This window comes from Bos grunniens, chromosome 5 (genome assembly GCF_055505025.1).
Source record: "Bos grunniens cultivar Pamir isolate PY7600 chromosome 5, Bosgru_T2T1.0, whole genome shotgun sequence".
NCBI lineage: Eukaryota > Metazoa > Chordata > Mammalia > Artiodactyla > Bovidae > Bos > Bos grunniens.
Genome location: NC_141169.1, coordinates 36,117,777 through 36,139,036, shown reverse-complemented (window position 1 = coordinate 36,139,036; position 21,260 = coordinate 36,117,777). Strand labels below are relative to the sequence as shown.

The window sequence follows — 21,260 nt, the reverse complement described above, 5'->3', positions numbered from 1 at the left end:
TTGCTGTTCAGTCGCTATAAGTCATGACTCTTTGCAACCCCATGGACTGCAGCACTCCAGGCTCCTCTGTCCTTTACCATCTCCCAGAGCTTGCTCAAACTCATATGCATTGAGTTAGTGATGCCATCCAGCCATCTCATCCTCTGTTGTCCCCTTCTCCTCGTGTCCTCAGTCTTTCCCAGCATCAGGGTCCTTTCCAATGAGTCGGCTCTTTGCATCAGGTGGCCAAAGTATTGGAGCTTCAGCTTTAGCATCAGTTCTTCTAATGAATATTCAGGGTTGATTTCCTTTAGGATTGACTTGTTTGATCTCCTTGCAGTCCACGGAACTCTCAAGAGTCTTCTCCAGCACCACAGTTTGAAAGCATCAATTCTTCGTCACTCAGCCTTCTTAATGGTCCATAAAAGGTTAGAGCACAGATATCCCTTCTATGGTATTGAACAACTTCTTCCTCTGTGGTCCCATAACAATATGCTCGTGACCAAATACGGAACTTAACTCCATATGAATAATTCTGAGCAATATTCACCTGCCTGCTTCTCTTAAGACTGGGAGTTCTTTGAATATTAAGATTGTCTTTCTCACCCTATTATACTTAACACCAACCATAGTGAATACTCAACGCTTAAACACGTTTCTTGAGTTGAATCGGTTATATTTTATGATAGTATTCATGTCTGGCCACAGTGATAAGCGCATGGGTAAGAATGATTCCGGCGTTCCTTAAGTTACAAGAGCAGCATTAACCAGTAGTGGTGCTGATTTGTTTCTAAGGTTGTCATTTACAAAGCTCTTGTTTTGGGATTTTCAGGCCTGAGTCTATTTTTAAAACTCCATCTCCCGAACAAAGGCAGTGGAGAAAAGAAAAATTGTTTCTCTATCTACATGTTCTTAATTTATGGGTGGGGAACTTGAGGGTGAATTTTTCTTAAATGTTCTAAATTGTCTTTTTTAATCAAATAAAAAAATCTAAAAATGTGGCTTGCTTTCTTGCTAGAGAACTAAAAGATAAAAGCCAGGAAAAATAATATTATCTAAGAAGACGACAAATCTCTCAGTGTGGTACATTTCCCTCCTCCTCACCTCTGTCTTCTCTCAACTTTTAGTTCTCACTCCTCAGCCCCCAGCCCTCACCTGGACTCTATTTTTTTTTACCTAAAATATTAACACAGGATAACAGAATAATTAGCAGCAGCCACAGGAGATGGGCTTCCCTTGTGGCTCAGCTTGTAAAGAATCTGCCTGCAATGCAGGAGACCTGGGTTGGAGACCTGGGTTGGGAAGATCCCCTGGAGAAGGGAAGGGCTGCCCACTCCAGTATTCTGACCTAGACAATTTCATGGACTGTATAGTCCACGGAGTCGCAAAAGAGTCAGACATGACTAAGCAACTAAGACACACAGAAGGAGACTTTGTTAGAAATCATTAACACCAAACAATCTGGAATTCAATTTCTGTCTTATTTGACTAACTTTTATTTCCATTTTATTTGGCCACACTTAGGCACTCACCTCAAGATATCCACATTGGTGTTATTGATGGCAACAAGAAACAAAGCTCACCAACTCGTAACCAGCAAATGGAAGTAAAGATGTCTAGAGAAACCACGGTTAAACAAGTTCAACTTCTTATTTCAGAAGTGTCCTACACTTGCTGCATGCTGGGATACTAAAATAGAGAAGGCTTTACAATAGAGGGAATGATAGTTGTTTAAATAAATGATGCTGTGAAAACTGGACAGCTATGTGAAAAACAATGAAATTAGAACACTCTCTAACATCATAGATAAAAATTAAGACAAAATGGATTAAGGACCTAAATGCAAGACTATATACTAAAAAGCTCTAAACACTCTTTAATATCAATCACAGTAATATCATTTTTGATCTGTCTCCTAGAGTAATATAAATAAAAACAAAAATAAACAAGGCAATTAAACTCAAAAGCTTTCATACAAAGGAAACCATAAACAAAATGAAAAGACAACCCACAGGATGGGAGAAAATATTTGTAAACGATGCAATCAACAGGGATTAATCTCCAAAATGTAAAAATAGTTCATGCAGCTCAAAATAAAAAATGCAACACCAAATCAAAAAAATGAGCAGAAGACCTAAATAAACTTTTCTCCAAAGAAGACATATGGATGGCCAAGAGGCACATGGAAAGCAAATAAAAACTACAATGAGATGTCACCTCAATCACTCAGCATGACCATCATCAAAAAGTCTACAAACAATAAATGTTGGAGAGGGTGTGGAAAACAAGGGAACATTCCAACACTGCCGGTTAGAAGGTAAACTGGTACAGTCACTATGGACAACAGTATGGAGAAAATTAAAGATAGAACTACCATATGATCCAGCAACCCTAACTCCTGGGCATATATCCAAAGAAAACCATGGTTTGAAAGGATATATGCACCCCAGTGTTCACTATAGCACTGTTTACAATAGCCAAGACATGGAAGCAACCTATGCGTCCATCAACAGATGAATGGATAAAGAGGTGATACACATACACAATGGAATATTACTCAGCCACAAAAAGGGATGAAATAATGCCATCTGCAGCAACATGGATGGACCTGGAGATTATCACGTTGTTTTTGTTGTTTAATCCCTAAGTCTTGTCTAAGTCTTTCGCGACCCCATGGACTGTAGCCCGCCAGGTTCCTCTAAGATTTCCCAGGGAAAAATACTGAAAAGGGTTGCCATTTCCTTCTCCAGGGGATCTTCCCAGCCTAGGGATCAAGGATCAAACCCGTGTTTCTTGCACCGTAGGCAGATTCTTTACCACTGAGTCAAATAAATCATAATTCAATATAAAATTAAAAAATTTTTTAAATACAATAAGAAATGTTACCAGTGTGATTGTTCTACACATATGTGGATCAGTTACCCAATTCCCTAATTCAGCAACTTTAAGCAAGGGCCAACAGTTTTATAAACTGATTTGTAAAGAAGAAATGCTTCAGCAATCATTAAATGAGAGAAAAAATCTTGACGTGAAATAATCCTTACAGTTTTCTATAGGGTCAAGAATTCACACATCCACATATCAAATGCAATGCTGAAATGGGGAACAGTCATTATAACACACAGCCAGTCTCTCCAGTTTAAATGGTTTCAAGTTGTACTCTTGCAACACAAAGCGCTACGTGTTACAAGTGCTCATATTCCAGTCCATTTTGAACTCCTACTTCTGGTTAAAGGAGGGAGTAACACAAGAGGTTCAGGTATCTGGCGCTTAATTGTTTCCTTCTCTTTTCCCTTTCAAAGTAAGAGGACTAGGAGCATATTTCTCATTTTCTTGGAAAAATTATCAGACCTGTCTGAATCTCAGTTTCTTCAGGAGAGGAAAATAACACTACCTCACCCAGTTATTGAAAGAAAGAAAAGATATAACAGATGTAAATAGTGAATTGTAAACAGTTGCTCAGTAAAGAGTAGTTATCACTATTAGCACTGCTATTGATAATATTTTTTAGAGTTGTTTGTTATAAACTATCTATCCAAACTTCCAATCTTTACAACATTCACCAAATTCAAATCTAAATAGACAAACTCTCAGATCTCTTATATAAGTTTTATATAAGATCTTATAAGTTTTCTGTTATACAGAAAACTTCAAAGGTGATTAAGCACATTTATGTTTACATGTTTCTAAAATACATTTGTTCAAAGCTTCAGCTTTGGGATTTTAATAATAAAGTGAATTAGCCACCTATATTCTAGTTGGTTCTTCATCAAAAATTACTTTCCAACAAGAAAATCCCATTTTACCAATATAAAAATTCTAGTAGTGGCTGGTTGAAATATTTGAGATCTTGTTGAAAAAGAGAAGAATATGTTGTTTTAGCAGCTCTTGGGGTAGTTAAGTTGAAAATGCCAAGGAAAGATATTTTCATGCTGTTTTTTTCCCCCACAATTTTCCACTTTAACATCTTTTAAACTTGCAATTTAGCTACACATTATTCTTTATTGTATTTCAGTCTTGGAGGCAGGTTGAAATTAATCAACCAACCAAAGACCTGGAACTACCAAGAATTCTGGTTCTCATTCTCATTCTGATTTAGTTCTGAAATTACCATAAATTAGGGTAATAACTTGACCCACTTTCAGGACTGTATTGGCAAAGACCCTTCTGCTTCATCTTCGCATAGCCCCTCTCCTTCTCTCCTTTTCAGTGCCAGTGCTCAGATAACACTGTAGAACTGAATTTATCACAGTAAAATTGCTTCCATCAGACAATCAGATTATTAATAAAATTTAACAAAAAATAATCATAAATGACTTTCCTACAAAGTATGCTTGTTTTCTTTTTCACAACACAGTTCTAATTGCCTCATAAAAGCCTATGAAATTAATTTCTCCTGGTTTCAGTCACTTTAATCTCTTCAGCAAACCCAAGGGAGAAAGGACTAAGTTCTGGAGAATTCTGTTATTTAAAATGCAGTTAATAGTCCAAAGAAGAATCCAGTCAAGGACACTGAGAAGAAAGGTAGATGATAAATCAAAATAGTATAATTTCATAAAGCCAAGTTTTTTAAAAAGGTACAATAAAGAGGGCGTGGTCAGTTGTGTTAAACACTAGTGACAAGCAGAGTAAGATAAGGACTGAGAATGGATGATCCAATTTGACAAGATGGAAGCCAACGTTGGCTCACAAAGGTGGTTTTAGGTGGAATAGCGAAATGAAAATTTGATTAGAATTGTCGTAAGTATGGGAGCTGAGACTGTGGAAATACTGAGGGTTGCTATAAAGGATGGTAAATAAGTTGGTAGCCACAGAGGGTCTAGAAGCAAGGGAGGTTTCTTTTCTCCTTTTGTTTAAGGTTGTTGATTAATAACAGAGTACATTATAAAGAAGTCTGAATGACCAAGAGTTGATGCTTTTGAACTGTGGTGTTGGAGAAGGCTCTTGAGAGTCTCCTGGACCACAAGAAGATCAAATCAGTCAATCCTAAAGAAAATCAACCTTGAATATTCATTGGAAGAACTGATGCTGAAGCTGAAGCTCCAATACTTTGGCCACCTGATGTGAAGAAAAGACCCTGAAGCTAGGAAAGATTGAAGGTAGGAGCAGAGGGAACGACAGAGGACGAGATGGTTGGATGGCATCACTGATTCAATGGACATGAGTTTGAGCAAGCTCCAAGAGATGGTGAAGTGCTGGGAAGCCTAGCACGTTGCAGTCCACAGGACACAAAGAGTCAAACACGACTGAGCAACTGAACAACAACATTATAGCAGAGAAAAAAGAAGACGTGTGATGATGCAGGACAGAAAAGAGGCAATCAGAGCAGTAAAGTTCTGGATAAAGTGAAAATTAATGGAATCCAGTGAATGAGTAAAGGATTTTCCTAAAATAAAGAGACGTTTTCATTGCATCGGCTACAGATGTGGGTGGGCTGGTTGGTGGGAAAACAGCTTTACCTTCTGATTGCATCTGCTTTCCCAGGGAGATAAGAAGCAAAATCATCCACTGATAGTGAGGAGCAGGGAAGAGGAGCTGAAAGTTTGAGGGGAAAAAAAAGGTGTGAAATAGTAATCTCTGAAGAGAGAAAATAAATCAATAAGGAAATGGGAACTGTGGTTGACTGAAACTGCGTTAAGACCCACTTGAGACACACAGTCATAAAATTTAAAAGAGATCAGTCAGAATTGTTAGATGTTTTTCTCCAGCCATCAACTCCAAGCTTGGGAAACATTTATTGAACGTTTACCATGTGCCAAGCACTGCCTAAGCATCTTACCTTTATTATTATTGTGAGCCCACAACAACCCTATGAGTTGGGCACTCATGAGAAAACTGAGGTACAGAGATGTTAAGAAACTTTTCCAAGGCAATGTAGCTAATAAATATTGGACCCAGGATTGAAGGAGATCACATCTTCAGCCACTAAATGACTCTATTTTTCTGTACATCGTTGGGATTAAGCAATATTGATTTCGACCATTTAAGTAAGGCAGAGAGGGAGGTAAGGAAGGCATGGATTGGAAGCACTGTTGTAATCAAAGAAATATCATAGAGACAGTGAACTGGAAAGAGAGGAGAGGTGGTTGATGACTGGGATGTTAGACACTGAGATTTTGAGAGCAGCAGTTATTCATAATGACAAAATCTAAAGTGTGACCATAAGAGTTGGCAACGGAGCTCAGGGAGAAGGCTAAGGAAAAGACTGTAGGAGAAAAGGTCAAGGAACTACAAAATATTCAGGCATTGGATGGATTTTCCACATGAACAGGAGTAGTGATAGAAAGAAGAATGTAAGTTAGATGTTAAATTCTTCACCAAATGAGGAAGACTGACCAGGAGATTACTGCAAGAAGGAAGGACATACACAGTCAGTAGCCTTAATCCAAATATAGGTTACCAACCTATCCCAGTTTGCCTAGAACTTGCCCAGTTTTAATACTGAAAGTCCTACATCCTGGACCTCCATGAGCTAAAGATTTTGAGAGAGAAGACAGAATGAGCTATTTCCTGAAAGTTGCAATAAAAACATAATACCTGCTCTATCTCCAGGCTCTGTGTGATAATGGATGTTTTAAATTCTAAATTAAAATAAACCTGTCATCTGCCAGGTAAAACTACTTTATTTAACTCCTCATCTCAGAATAGGATGTTTTGCTCACATTCGCTAATTTGTTCAAGGCAAAGATTTCCAACTCATTTTCCTCCCATTTTGCCTGACTCATTCCCTTAAGGGCAATGATCCTGTTTCCTATCTCGTCAAACCTATTATGCTCTAAAAGCTAGAGCTAATTTCCTATGATCAATCAGTGTTCTAAGTGCCTGAATAGGTCCGATGGAAAATATTGTTTGGTTGACAAAATCATATCCCACTAAAGAGCGTGAGCACTTGGGAAATGTCTGATATTGCAATATCATCTTAATCCCACATGTCTGAAATGAGAAATGTCTCTGCTACAGTAAGATCTGCATCTCCCACCCCTCTGTTTCAAAGACTTTTAGGTTAGGGAATGGAGAACTACAGCATTTCACAGATAGGAAAAACTTGAAAGACACTTTAGGAGTGACTAAAGAGTCATGGAAACAATCTTCTTTGATTGAATCCTTGCATGATCTTTCCACTCAGATAATGCACTAAATGTAGTTTCGCCTGGCTGCAAATACTGCATGGTATTTTCCAATTTGTTTTATTACATGGACAAAATCTGTGGCATATCAAACGATTTCAAAATAGTATGTGCAAAGAGAAAAGCTGAAAGAATAATTGAAAAATAATCCAAAAGTTGCAATGAGAACATTAGGCTGGTCTGAGCTGTCTTCCAGGTCTTTCTTGCCTTTTAACCATACTCTTCTGCCTCCTTGCTCCTATCACTAAGTTTCTCAAAAGCAAAGCCTATATATCTTCAGCTCCAACTCATTACTTGGCTTGCTATCTGACATCAGCCCACATTCTATAAAAAGGTCACTAATAACTACTTTAATAGTCATTTCTAAGAAAATCCCAGTTTCCTATACTTGGCGCTAGTGGTAAAGAACCTGCCTGCCAATGTAGGAGGCGTAAAAGACGTGGGTTCAATCCCTGGGTCAGGAAGATCCCCTGGAGAAGGAAATGGCAACCCACTCCAGTATTCTTGCCTGGAGAATCCCATGGACAGAGGGGCCTGGTGGGCTACAGTCCATGGGGTCTCAAAAGAGTCAAACATGACTGAAACAACTTAATACTTTTACTATTTTGAGCATATAAGGAATGAACTATGTAACTAAATATGAGCTAACTTTTGTAGTGTGTGTGTTAGTTACACACATTATAAATCTAACAAAAGTCCTTTGATAGAAACCACATATCCTAATTTGAGGTTTAAACTTTGATCTCTATAAATTTAGCACCCATCTCTCCTTGAAATTTCAGCAACACTTAAAATCATTTGCTATCTCTTCCTCGTGAAATTATCTCACCCCTGTCCTATTTTTCAAACCTAAATGTCAACTTATCCTACTTATCCTACCTCCACCAGAGGTCTGACAGTTATTCCTTTTCATTGACTTCCACATAGTAGCTTCTCAATCGTCTTAACTGCCAACTTCTGGTTTATCTAGAATATTATTGCCTAATTAATCTTCCAAACTCAATGTTACAACATCCTTTATCCAGAAATCTTTAAGAGCCTCCTACTGTGTGGCAAAATTTATATATTTCTCTGATGATACTTATCTTACAATCAAATCACACCTCTTAGATCCTAAAATCAGAAATAAGAAAGTCATGAATAATCAAAAATAAAATAAAAATAAAAATTACCTTGGAAAAGTCCTTCGACAGTCATTCCACTGGAGACCACGAGTTTGTTCAGCACAAGTTTTTCCTCCAGCATTGGAACAGATTCCTGTTTCTTTGGTTGAGCACCAGATGAAGTAGTTGGCTTGCTTTTAGGGTCCATTATATATGAAAAATGCATACATGCATATCTTTAAAAGTTAGAATCACACTCAGCTCAGTGATATGCTTGAACTTGAGAGGCCCCACAGAACAGAGACATGAGGGAACCACAGATTCACGTCTTTCCTTCCATACTTACTTCAGATAATCACTGAATGATGGACAGTATTGCCAGCATCATTTAAGTTGTAATTTTTCTATTTCTAGGATTGCTTAGTTTGCTTCCATTTTGCTAAGATGATGGAATTCTACTGCTACATCCTCTTTAAAGGTTATCTAGATACTTTACTTCTCCCCACAAACTCTGAGGTTTGGAATCATGTCATATTCTTATTTGTCTATTCTACAGCACTTAACACTGTTAATTGGTCTATTTTAAATATAATAATAAAATAATATCAATAAACTCCAGTGGAGGCAGTAAAATAAACTTATAATTGCTATCTATATTTGATAGCCAAAATACATATGTTAAAGTATACATATATTTAAATAGACATATGTTTATATTCCAAAATAATAAGAATAATCTAGAGTTACTGTATTAATGTGACCCTATAGACTGTAGCCCCCCAGGTTCTTCTGTCCAGGGGGTTTTCTAAGCAAGAATACTGCAGTGGGTTGCCATTTCCTCCTCCAGGGGATCTTCCCGACCCAGGGATCGAACCCATGTCTCCTGCATTTGGCCCGGGGATTCTTTACCACTGAGCCACCTGAGAAGCCATTAAGTTAATAATAAGGAAATTACTGTACTAGGTCATCATGATTATATTAAAATAAAGGGAAATTTTACATTCCTACATTAAAACATGTAAGGCTTGCCAATGTTATTTTAAATATACCACATAAATACACTCCAAGATATCCCAGAAATCATAATTATACCACCCTATGTAATCGAAGGATATCACTAGAGCTATTCAAATATTTACCTTGGGGAAGTAGATGTTCAGAGCTGCTTCTGGGAATCAATTTAAATAAACTACCCTGTGCATTTTGACGGACATAAAATAAATTTTGGACTTGCTGCCACATCGTCTAGATACCTGTATTGGATTCTTCCTGAAATTTAGTGATAGAGTCTACCCTGTAGCATCCGAAAGTGCACACTTGGCAGGTTTGAGAAGTCATCTTGAGTTGGGGCAGTGCTTGTGGACATACCCCAGAAGGCACCCAAAGGGAAGTATGAGGGTGACTCTAGGTGGTGTCACACAGCCTTTCTTCCCTGGGCAACACCCGCGGAGCTGAGAATGTTCCTGGGAACATAGCTCCCCCGAGGCAGAGTTAGCGCTTCTAACTGACCACTAGAGGACTCAGGGGGATCGTTAGTGCACGCTGCCCTCTGGGGGTCGCGGAAGGAAACAGCTCCAGGGCTGTGATGAAGTTTACTTGCGGACACAAACCAGCATCCGGCACCGAGGCTGAAATACTGGAACATAGAGAGATGGATCTCAGTTATTTGAAGCTAGGTGAAGATGTCTTCTGGGTCACTAATGCCTGACTTGCTTAGTCGAGAAACAAATTCCCACCTAGAAATTTTTACTCGTATCCAAATATGTTGCCCTGAAGGAGAAAAATTGTATGTCAGAATTAGAAAATAATAAGATATAATATATACTGGCTTTGAGATTAGACAGATGTATTCAAATTCCAGCTTGGCCGTTTACTAGCATGATATGATGAATAATGTATTTGATCTCTCTAATTTTCAGTTTCCTTATTTGGAAAAGGAATAGTGCCTGGTATAGACGATGCTTCAAAAACAGAATCTATTTGATAAAGGAAGTTGTACTTGTTTTTTATTTTTATTTAACTTAATACAACTGGACTCTCTGATACCCTGGGTGTATTCAGTGCTGTCTCCAGCTACCTTTGATAAAATCTGACATCTCTGTCAGGATCCATCCAGACTCCAGACCAGTAAGAACCAGACCTGGTGAAATGTGAGGTGCCCCAGAAAAATGTACTGCTCCTAAACCTGCGGTGTTTTGTACTTTGGGCATTGAGGTTTAATAGTTCTCGTGAATATCAGATGGTAGCCTATCTTTCTAACATTTTCCCACTTATATAGTTAATATGTCTAACTGGAACTTTCATTTGCATGTCTGATACCTCTGGTTTCTCAACGGACGTGTGGCCTCATCATGAATTACAGACGCCAGAACCAGCAGTGGGAAGGCATGTAGTGGGAAGGTCAACCTGCCTAACCGACCTCTGCCAGTTTCACCTGGTACTGGTCTCTGTGCCGAGGCTCTGTGAAAAGGACATGTGCTTAGAGCTTTGCTCTTTAGTTTTTTCTTTCCATCTTCTTTTTCTTGTAATAGTAATGGATTTCCACTGGCCCACATGTTTTACTCCTCTGGAGTCCCAAATAACCAGGAGCATGTATTTTCAGAATATCAACATAGGAGGTAAGTGGTATGGTAATTAATTAATGGCCCATGAATTGCAAAGGGTAATAAATAGTCCTACACTATTAATAATAATAGTAATACACTAAATAAATAGTAATACACTAAAATTTAGACCTTGTTAGACCTCAAAGTTTCTAATAGATAGACACCGATATTCATCTTAAAGTATTTAAAGTACTTCCATCTCCTCTCTGGTCTCACTTTAGTAGTCTACGTTGCATAAAAGATACTGATTTATAAATTAATGAATTTGTTGAGGAAGAAAATTTATTTGACTGGATGTTTGTCAATATTGCTATTTAAAAAACTACTCAAATACTGCACTGGTACATTTTGTCCTACAACAATAAGCACTCTATCATTATGTGAAACAGAGAATTTGCCACAGCAGTCAATTATAAAAACTAATCTTTGAATTACATTGAATTAAACATCAAAGGATTAAATGCCAGAAAAGGTAACATTTTTCATTTCCATGTAGTTATAAAACTGTAACTCTGGAAAATGTTTTTCCAGGAGTTTACTGCTTTTTCAAGTCACTGTCGTCAGATTTTGACATAAACTATTTCAGGCACCCAATTTAGAAAACAAGCAGCTATTAAATGTCCAAAATGTCTATTGCCATAGATGGTTTAATAACAGAATAATGTTAATGGGTTTGCCTCTGCCTCCTTCTCAAAAGGTAGGCAGTTCAAGGTATGTTTATTCATTTTTACAAATATATTTCCCTATTCTGTCAAAAAGAGAAGCATAATTCAATTGAAGCACATCAGAACTGTGCTTCCTTATACCATATAATGTGACAAGCTATAAATAAAATGAACTTTTTATGAATACATTATGCATGGGATTTGTTCCCAGGGTTGCATATAAAGAGTATTTTAATGACATACATTTTTCTAGGTAACCAAAAGCAAGCTGCGATTTCAACAATCCATAGACTGAACATAAAGCGATTTTAAAGTGTCCTGGCACAAATTCAGCCATCTTGGCACCTGAAATATTGACATGACAACACGGTAACCTTCACCTAGAAAATTATCCCCTTAGGAAATTATGTTGGCCACCATGGACTTCTTTGTAATACTTGAAGTATTTATTTCATGTGAGTAGAATGTCTATTTCAGGTTTCTTCACATGGCATCTATCACGGCATATCCTTTAGCTATAAATGCACATATACAATTATTATTTGATAAAGTTATATGAACAATTGGAAAACATAATAGGCCCCAAAATTGTATAATTTAGTAGGGAAAATAACAAACAAAAAACCATGCATAATGTCAAAATGATCAAAATATAGTTTATTAAAAGGCTGTATTTAAATAAAGGATAATCCTGATTTCTCAGAAAGAAAAGAATATATTTTTAGAAAAACCTGGAAGAAATTCAAGAAAATGTTAGTAATAGATATCTTTTGTGGGGGTGCATATTCTTTCTTTGTATGTTTCTGTATTTTTACTTTCTCTACCATAAATGTTCATTGTTTTTTGGAGACAAAATAACATTCCTTTTAAACAAACCTACCAAATGCCAAGGCACTAGGTGTATGGCAGAAAACAAAAAACTAAGTCCCAGCCCTATTCACAGAGCTTATGTTCTTCAAGGGGGTGTGGGGTTGGAGCAGGGAGTGACAGACAGTAACCAAATAAATGTGTAAATAAATAGAATATTAGTGTTACGAAGGGGAAAAGCACATTAAGAAGATAGGGACATACAGGGAATGGGAAAGTGTGATTTTATACAGGGTGGTCAGGGAAGGCTTTGTTAACGTGTCAACATATAGGAAGGGAAGAGGAGCAGAAAGCAAAGAGCTCAGAGTGATCTAGAAGAAGAAAGTGAAAGAAGAAAAAGAAAGAAAGAAGAAAAAACAAGTGAAAAATCCATGATGCAGAAGTGTATTCGCATGTTTGAGGAAGGGTGAGAGCTGCAGTTCAGAGTGAACTGGTATGAAATGGTATATGTAATGAGCTCAGAGGAGTAGCCCGGAATCAGGGCTTGAGACATTGGCAAGACATCATCTTAGGGAGACTATGTGGGCCTTTATTTGAATAGAGATGAAGCAGAAGATAGAGGGACTAGGGACATAGCAGACTAGGCATTTACAACTGGCCTCCTATTCACTCCTCCTGGAGTAAGAAGATGAACTCCAGGCTGTCCATTCATTACCAGCCTCTTGTTTACCTTTCCTGAAGCAAGAGACAAATGGACTCCAGGACTACATCTTTATGACTGGATTCCGGTCTATATTTTGAGATCTACACTTCAATATAAAAACCAGCAAGACGAACTTCCTTGGTGGCCCAGTGGTTAAGAATCTACCTTGAGATGCAGGGGATGTGGGTTTGACCCCTGGTCAGGGATCTAGGATCCCACATGCTGGAGAACCACAATGAAAGTCCCTGCATGACGCAGAGAAGATCCCATGTGCCACAAGTAAGACCCGCCTCAGTCAAAGAGATAAATACATATCTTTCAGAAAACAGCAACAGGGTAAATAATCAGATATTGGGCATTTTTATGGCAGGGACAGAGTGCGACTAAGCCCTGTTAAAAGAGGAGGGAGATCACACACCTCAAGCAAAGGAAACATTTCACATGTGCAGAAAGACTCCTTGGTGGTCAGAAGGAGGGGGCACCATCCCATAATATGTGAAGCTAATACATGATCCCATAGGCCTCTGGGCTAGAATCCATCTTGGAAAAATGTCCCACACTCCTGTTGAGGAGGGTCCTAGGGCAGGTCAGTTGTGGAAAAAGAAATCAGATTAATTGGTTAAAGGTAAAGACCCAGAAGAACTGACCTATATAAATGATTTAACCACCTCATTACTGTACTCTTCCTCACTGGGGATCAGGAAGATCCCCTGGAGAAGGAAATGGCAACCCACTCCAGCATTCTTGCCCGGGAAATCCCATGGACAGAGGAGCCAGGCAGACTAGAGTCCATGGGGTCGCAAAGAGTCGGACACGACTGAGTGACTTCACTTTCTTTCTTTTTCTTGCTCACTGTGGGGATGCACACACCCTTTCTCTTTGGGTGTGCATCTCTGCTTTGCTTCTATCTTAGCAAAACAAACTGTTTCTCTCTGTGCTCTCATTTGGTGTTGTGCTATGTCTCTAATAATGAGCTTTGTACCTGCATTTACAGTTTGCCTCCTTGAGAAATGCATTTTTCACTAGGGGCAAAGATCTAGGGAAAAATAGCTTCTAACCTCTCGCTCTTGCTGGTCTAGTGGCCAGGATTCCTGGCTTTCATCCAGGCTACCCAGGTTCAATTCCTGGGCAGGGAATTAAGATATCACTTATGTCACCACCTCAGTGAGATCACGGACACCCTTGCTACTGTGTGCAAATAGGCTGCAAAGGGCACAGATGGAAGCTAGGAGACAAATCAGAAGTTGGAACAGAGCTCTAGAGAGACATGAAGGTGGTTTGGATCAGAATGGTACCTGTAATGGTACCTGAGAAGTGATCAGATACCAAAGGACACTCCACACTTAGGATGAACAGATAAGGGCTTTGGGGGTTGTTCACAATGAAGTTAAAAGGTATATTTGTATGGGTTAATTGTATGTGTCAACTTGACTAGGTTAGGGGATGTAGTAAAACTGGTAAAAACACTTCTGGGTTAGCATTTGAATCTGCAGACTGAATGAAGTCAATGGCCCTCACAAGATCTAATCCTCTGAGGGTCTGAGTAGAACAAAAAAGCAGAGGACAGACTCATTCGCTACCTCTGCTTGAACTAGGGCATCTCTTCTCAGTCAGCAGTGTTCCTGGTTCTCAGGCTGAGTACACTGCTGGCTTTGTGTTCTCTAGCTTGCTGACAGCAGATTGTGAGACTTCTCAGCCTTCATAATTACATGAGCCAATTCCTATAATTGTTATTGAGTCCAAGTTCGGGTCTGCTCACTGGAGGACTGGCCAATTGTCAGGAGACAAGCTGTTGAGGCAAGGAATAGAGACTTTATTTGGAAAGCTGGGCATCTGAGAAGATGGCAGACTGATGTCCTAGAGCACCATCTCAGGGTCTGGATTGTTGTTGTTCGTTAGCTCAGTTGTGTCCGAGTCTTTGCAACCCCATGGACTGCAGCGCAGCAGGCTTCCCTGTCCTTCACCATCTCCTGGAGCTTGGTCAAATTCATGTCCACTGAGTCAGTGATGCCATCCAACCATCTCATCCTCTGTTGACCCCTTCTCTTCCTGCTTTCAATCTTTTCCAGAGTCTGGGTCTTTTCCAAAGAGTCAGCTTTTCACATCAGGTGGCCAAAGTATTGGAGCTTCAACTTCAGCATCAGTCCTTCCAATGAATATTCAGAGTTGATTTCCTTTAGGATTGACTGGTTTGATCTCCTTGCTGTCCAAGGGAATTCTCAAGAGTCTTCTATGGCTAAATGATACAGAGGGTCTGGATGCCAGTTTCTTTTATAGAACAGAGATGGAGAGGAGGTGAGGATGTAAAGTAAAAAGACCATAAGCTTTGCAAAGTATCTCTAGCTTAGTCAACATCAGAAAGGGGATGTGCTACTTTCTTCTTTTGTTGCAGCCATTCACAGGTAGGCAGGGTCACAATGTCTCCTCTGTGAGCTGAACAAAGGCACTTTAACATTCAGGCAGAGGGGCAGGGCTTCTTAAGGCAGATCATTGTATATGCTTATAGCTATAGACAGTATCCTTTTAGTGATTATAATATTAATAACAAAAGCAACAAAAAGATCCAATATAGAGTCATATTTTGCTCTTCCCTGTTACATAATAAATCTCCTCATGTAAGATATATATCTGTGCATGCGTGCTAAGTCACTTCAGTCATGTCCAACTCTTTGTGACCCCATGGACTGTAGCCCTCCAGGCTCCTCTGTCCCTGGGATTCTCCAGACAAGAATACTAGAGTGGGTTGCCATGCCCTCCTCCAGGGGATCTCCCTGACCCAGAGATCAAACTCTCATCCCTTACTTCTCCTGCATTGGCAAGCGGGTTCTTTACCACTAGACGCACGTAGGAAACCCCTTAAGATATTTTACTGGTTCTCTGTCTCTGGAGAAATCCTAACACAGTATATTTCCTTTGATGAAAGGTCTAATGTTTAATAACTAAATGGCTCAGTTTTCTACGTCTTAGTGGTCAACAACTGGTCTTAGTTTCAACAACCTCCTCCAAAAATATATTGAGTTCTTATTTTAGCACAGGAAGAATTAGTAAAAATTTACTTTTTTCCAATTATTCATAGGAAGACTTTAACCAGGTACAGTTAATTTTTCACACTATCTACATTCTTGCTAGTTGTTGAAGAATTAGTGTCAGACATCCAATGAAGACTCAAACAAGCTTTTCTAAAATGCAATAGTCATCTATTAAACATTCTAAAATTCCAAAGTGAGAAAATGGATTTTGCAACTTAAATGTCTTCCCTGTTTTCAGAGAACTAGTTTAGAGATGGCCACATGCTAACCCATGGGATAGGTTTTCTTAGTAGAGTGATTTAAGCCTCCAGTTCTTAAAAAACATTCCAAATGATATTGAAGAAAAAAAAAAGTCACCCTTGTAAAAAAAAAAAAGGCTATATTTTAAATGTCAGTTAAAAATATGGAGTAGAAGAGTTTAAAAGCTAAAACTTCAAATTTCAAAACAGATGGCTTGGGTTGAGTCCCTGCTTACCCTTAACCAACTGTGTGACATTGAACCTGTTACTTAAGCTCTCTGAGCCTCAGTTTTCTCAATCGTAAAGTGTTACAAAAGTTCATGCCTCTAAAATCATTCTGAAAGGTTTATGAATTCCAGAAGTCTCCTGGATATCAGGGTCTGGGCTTTCCTTTAGCCCCCAGTTTTTCACTCCAGCCAAGTTTCCACCTTTTGGTCTCCCAAATGTGACAGCTTCTGATTACTATGCCTAGATGATTTATTTCACAGCAGAAGAAAGATATACAAGAAGCATCCTTTGAAAGCAGATACTCATTTCTCGTTCTCTTTAGTGCTGCTAATCTTCAGCTACATCTTCCCAGTTTCTGGTTATTGAATTGTTTTCAGTGTTAACTACGTTTATCCAGCTTCTGCTTTCTGCCAGGCACAATTTTAGGCACTTTCATTCATTTATCTCTTTTAATTTTAATAGAAACCTTAAATGAATGGTGTTATTTTTCAAAAGTAGGCACAATACTGATCCCCAAAGGTGTCCATGCTCTAAATATCAAGTTCTATAGTTATGTTATTTTACATGGCAAAGGGGACTCACAGATGTGATTAAGGTTAAGGATCTTGAGATGAGGAAATTTTCCTGGATTATCCCAAGGGGGTATGAACCCCCTTGGGGTAAGCTCAGTGAGACTCTTAAACTTCTGGCCTCCAGAACTGTTAAGATAGCAAATTTGTGTTATATTAAGCCAATAAGTTTGTGGTAGTTTGTTACAGTAGCAATAGGAAATCAATATGCATCCTTTCTCATGTAATTTTAAAACTCTGTGTATGGTTAGGCCCCTCAAGATAGCTGTTCTCTTGCTCTCTGTACACCCTCTGCTCAACCAGTGCCTGCTTTACCAAAACCCTACTCACATGACAGACCTGCCTACATACTTGTCCCTGATCTAGCTAGTGACTGCCCTTATCAAAGGAGTGATGAGGGCTGTGCCCCTCCGTTAGTTTCCCTAGTAACCAGCCAGTCAACCTGATGGCAGATTCCCCTATAGCTGGTAATCTCTCCTCCCCTGGGAGCAAACACTGCTGTCATGTCTGCTGCACACAGGGTGGGGGGAGGGGTTGTCGCTGCAGGACCTTGTTTCCAACATGTAAGCTCCCCTTGTCCATCAAACCATTGGTGTCTCTGTCACCTGGCTCCAGCCTCCTCCTCCAGCCTTGAAGCTAGATAAGTACAGGCCTTGCAGGACTGCGTGCTCCAGTGCAACACTTAGAGAAATAAATTCTGTTCTAACTTTCATTCAGCCTCACCTTCTGGGTCCCCTCTCCCTTCACTTTGCCGTCAGTCTTTGTTGTCTCAGGTCTGCTGCTGCTGCTGCTAAGTCGCTTCAGTCGTGTCCGACTCTGTGCGACCCTATAGATGGCAGCCCACCACCACTACCTTTTCTCTAATGTTCTATCACACACATGTTAAGCATGGACTATTACCTCTTTGATGTTGACATCAAATATCACATCTTTTATCTATCCCTCATCAGTGGTATATGCTGCTGCTGCTGCTGCTGCTAAGGCACTTCAGTCGTGTCCGACTCTGTGCAACCCCATAGATGGCAGCCCACCAGGCTCCCCCGTCCCTGGGATTCTCCAGGCAAGAACACTGGAGTGGGTTGCCATTTCCTTCTCCAATGCATGAAAGTGAAAAGTGAAAGTGAAGTCGCTCAGTCGTATCCGACTCTTAGCGACCCCATGGACTGCAGCCCACCAAAAGGCTCCTCCGTCCATGGGATTTTCCAGGCAAGAGTGCTGGAGTGGGGTGCCATTGCCTTCTCTGGCATATGTGCAGATATTAACTATACAGAAAAAAAATATCATCATAGACTTTAACTAAAAGGTAATATGTTGTACCTTACATGTGTGTGCCCAGTTGCTCAGTCATGTCCAACTCTTTGTGACCCCATGGACTGTAGCCCACCAGGCTCCTCTGTGTGTGGAAATTTCCAGGCAAGAATACTGGAGCGGGTTGCCATTTCCTTCTCCAAGGTATCTTCCCCACCCAGGGATTGAACCCACATCTCCTGAGTTGGTGGCAGATTCTTTACCATTGGAACTACCTGGGAAGCCCAGTACCTTAAATATGTAAATAACCATAATAAATTGAAATCTAGTTGATTTGCAAAGACCTTAACTAAGACTATTTAATTGACTAGCTCTACCAGATTTCAGGCAATAAAGCCTCCAGATTGGGCCCTTGGACACATGCTTTGGTATGACTGGCTTTTCCACCTGGATCTGATGAAAAAGTGAAAGTGTTAGTTACTCAGTCATGTCTGACCACATGGACTGTAGCCTTCCAGGCTCCTCTGTCCATGGAATTCTCCAAACAAAATTATTGGTAGCCATTCCATTCTCCAGGGGATCTTCCTGGCCCAGGTCTCCTGCATTGCAGGCAGATTTCTTACCATCAGAGCCATTAGGGAATCTCCCACCTGGGTCTGGGAGATGTCAGCTTGGCCATTCACTACAAGAAACCTACATGGAAAAGATCCATTCTGGCCTCAGGCCTAAAACCACATTTTCTCATTTTAGATTTACCATAAAACCCTGTACTTGGGAAATTATTGATTTGTCATTATAAAAGATGAAACCTTGATTCTACCAGTACATGAATAAAAGAAATAAAAATTCTATCCAGCTTGTGCATATATCATACTGGATGTAATTAATTCTATGGGTATCTGTCTATCCTTTAAACTGAACCATGAGTTCCCTGAATGCCCTGTTCAATGCTGTATTCTCAGCACCCAACACAGTCCATATCACTGTGAGAAGACTCAGTAAATCTTGGATAATTAATTATTAATTTATTTATGAAACAATAGGGCAGATGAGGGGTAAGTCAGTTTTGTAAGTTTGTCTTTGCTCCTTCCCTGGCAGTGCCTTTCTTTTATGTGTGGGCACTCGTTTTCTTTTTCTATCCCCTTCCAATGCTCCCTCATCATATCCCGTGGTCCTCTCATGACCTTCCCTTTGTAGGGGCCAACCCACTCCAGTACTCTTGCCTGGAGAATCCCAGGGACGGGGGAGCCTGGTGGGCTGCCGTCCATGGGGTCGCACAGAGTCGGACACGACTGAAGCGACTTAGCAGCAGCTGCCTCCAGCTCAGTTCAATCCTGTACTTTCCCATCTAGGGAGGATGAAGAATATGATGTTTGGTTTTTGATGTTTGGCTAGAACTGACTCTGTTACAGAAAAGGACTTCCCTGGGGACTCAGATGGTAAAGAATCTGTCTGCAATGCAGTAGATCCGGGTTTAATCCTGGGTCAGGAAGATCCCCTGAAGAAGGGAATGGCTACCCACTTCAGTGTTCTTGCCTGGAGAATTCCATGGAGAGAGGAGTTACAGTCCATGGGGTCACAAAGAGTCGGATGCAACTGAGCAAGTAAGCACACATACACACTATTACAAAACGGCTGTAATTCTCTGGACCAGGCAAATGTTTAGAGATGACCTGTTTACTTCTGGGTGTTTTTGAAACTTTATCAGAAACACTTCTGCTGGGCTGCTTGAGCTATAACTTCAATGAGGGAAACAATACCTCTTATTCACTTAATCCCTTTCCCCTCAGTCCCTGGATTTTGGTTTTACCCTCTATGCAGAGTCTCTTCCAGGAAATTCTCTTGGACAGGACTTCCAGTGGCTCCAGACAGCTCTCTTCGCTCTTTGGACCATATCTAGTCTACAAGGAACAGTCACATATCTAACCCACAGCTAGAGGTGAGTGCATTTACTTCCCAGATACAGCAACTTGTGCTTACTCTTCCACAAAGTGGCTCACAGCAATGTCTCCTACACAATTAGACCTCAGCTCTGGGTCTCCCACAATCCAAGAGATACATCTCAAACTCCTGAAATAGTGGCACTGGAACCCCTTTGCTCCAGGCTTAAAATAAAGGTAATAAAAATCTCCATTCTACATCCTTAAAGGAGAGTATTGATAAAACAACTTGACAAAATTTCTCTCTTAAGAAATCTTTTCACGTATACTTCCTTTTTTTTACTTTCCACCTTTGGCGTCAATAGGAGGATCAGTCTTACCACTTTGCCCGAGACTGTCCCAGTTTTAGCACTGAAAATCCTGCATCCTGGTAAGCCCCTCAGTTCCAGGCAACGTGACAGTGGATAACCCTGCCACTAGGTAAAAGGTCCGAAAGTCACAAAACTGATGTTTTGTTCACATGCTTCCAGAATCTTCATTTTGATGTGGCACCCTAGCACAGTGTATCAATATTATTTTATTGCCTTGTTATCAAGTCAAAGCTCACTCTGCTCACTGCACAACAAATCAATAAGTTGGAGACAAGGTGTTGAGGCAAGGAATACAACTTTATTCAGAAAGCCAGTAGACCAAGAAGATGGCAGACTAACATCTCAAAATAGCCATCTTATCAGGGTCTGGATGCCAGGTTCTTTTATCAAATAGAGATGGGAAAAGGTAAGGAAGTAAAGCAAAAAGGCCATTAATCTTGAAAATATGTCCTGGAATGGCCAACCTTATGTAGGGAATGTGTTCGTTTCTTCTCCTAGCGATGGCACCCCACTCCAGTACCCTTGCCTGGAAAATCCCATGGATGGAGGAGCCTGGTGGGCTGCCGTCTATGGGATCACACGGAGTCAGACACGACTGAAGTGACTTAGCAGCAGCAGCAGCAGCCACCCACAGGTGGACAGGGTCCTGAACAAAGGTATTTTGGTTTAACATTCAGGCAGAAGGACAGGGTTCCCCCAAAGCAGA

The 21,260-nt window shown here is 40.0% G+C and overlaps 1 protein-coding gene across 2 annotated transcripts in view; it reads right to left on the bottom strand.

Annotated features, from left to right (window-relative positions):
• NELL2 (neural EGFL like 2) overlaps positions 1-21,260 on the bottom strand; it is a 507,676-nt gene that overhangs the window by 453,950 nt on the left and 32,466 nt on the right. The window contains exons 1-2 of one of the 2 annotated variants that reach the window (XM_086399808.1): positions 9,349-9,722; positions 8,279-8,403 (exon numbers count right to left, since the gene is read on the bottom strand). The exons of the other annotated variant lie outside the window; for it this stretch is intronic. The gene's annotated coding sequence lies outside the window, so the exon portion shown is untranslated. Of the gene's footprint in view, positions 1-8,278; positions 8,404-9,348; positions 9,723-21,260 lie in introns of those variants that run through there. 2 annotated transcript variants of the gene reach the window in all.